Genomic DNA, 1425 nt, shown 5'->3' on the forward strand with positions numbered 1-1425 from the left:
ATCTGTGTCCTGGTGTCTGGCTGCAATTCATCTCTTGCCTCCTCAGGAAGCTGGAAAACTACTTTGCAAAATGGCATTCCCTTCATATGCTGGCATTGTCCTTTCCTGATGCCCCCAATCTCACATTTGGTGGAAAGCTAGAAAAACCCCTCGGTATACATATGGGCACATCATATTGATTTTGTTTGTTTCCCAGGAGATAAGTGCTGAACTGTATGAATGCAGATATGGTCCTCTGCTTCAGCACATCCAGTTATTTTTATTAATAAACATATGAGATCACAAGGAAGGGGACTGTGTGAGTTTCCTAAGTGATTATTGGGGGTGATGGGTGTTATATCTTTGAAACTGTGGGCAAGCTCCTTCTGTTAAGGACTTAAAGGACCTTATCTCATGATGAGGTCCCACATTTGGTTTTGTCAGCCATCGCTTCTCGGCCTTTTGGCTAAGATCAAGTGTAGTATCTGTTGTTGTTGTTGTTGTTTTGTCAGCCTCCATGGTGAACTGGCAAGGCAACGGGGCGATCCCAGCACCCCAGGCTCCACCTCGCTGGCAGCAACAGTTTCCCATTACACTTGGGGCAGTGTTGCAGGACACGTTTTCCCCAGTTGAGCCACTGAGTCCTGCCAGAAGTGAACAGCATGGGGCTCTGTGGCTCAACTATGGCGAAAGCATTCTAGGACACTGAAATTTCCTCATATGATGAGATCCTTAGTATTCACATAGGAAAGGCTTCAGTCTGGGATTAGTTAATGTGTATTTCCTGTCTTGCTCCCCTGAGGTGATTTGTTTATGAAAGGTGAGTTCATCTCTCTGAATGTGTAGCCTTCCTGACCATCTTGGCAGGGACATTGAAAATGAGGCAAAAGATGAGGTGGAGAAATACTACTTTCCCAAAATTGTGCAACTCTATAAAATGTAAAATAAAATTCATATTTGACTTTAGAATTCAAGTCAAGTCCATCTTTTGGGAGGAGTGTTCTGTTTTTTTTTATAACAAGATTATATACTTTGAACTGGATTATATGGCAATGTAGACTCATATAATCCAGTTCAAAGCACATAATCTGGATTCAGAAACTGTATTATATGACAGTTTAGAGTCCTAGTTCAACACCCAAGTTGCTACACTACACTGGTTTTCACCAGGAATGTGCAGTAGTTAGCAAAATAAGATAAATAAATACTAAAGAGGATGCTATGGAGCCTTGTACTACAAGCACCTATAACAAAAGTGTTTTCTTCTCAGTGTAGAGCCAAAAATTGATATAAGCTTAAAAATATCATAAGGCCCCAGACATCTACTTGAAAGAGAAACACTCTACAGGATGAATCATAAACTCTACTGGCTCTGTAAACCCACGCTGGAAGTCTCATTAGGATTGGATTAGACATTCCTTTTTTCACCTCCTCAGCACAATTGCC

At 41.4% G+C, this 1425-nt stretch overlaps 1 pseudogene; it reads left to right on the forward strand.

Annotated features, from left to right (window-relative positions):
• The first annotated feature begins 425 nt into the window (after positions 1-425).
• Positions 426-597, forward strand: LOC132762221 (U2 spliceosomal RNA; annotated as a pseudogene).
• The last annotated feature ends 828 nt before the right edge of the window (positions 598-1425 follow it).

Source organism: Anolis sagrei, chromosome 1, assembly GCF_037176765.1.
Source record: "Anolis sagrei isolate rAnoSag1 chromosome 1, rAnoSag1.mat, whole genome shotgun sequence".
Lineage (NCBI taxonomy): Eukaryota > Metazoa > Chordata > Lepidosauria > Squamata > Dactyloidae > Anolis > Anolis sagrei.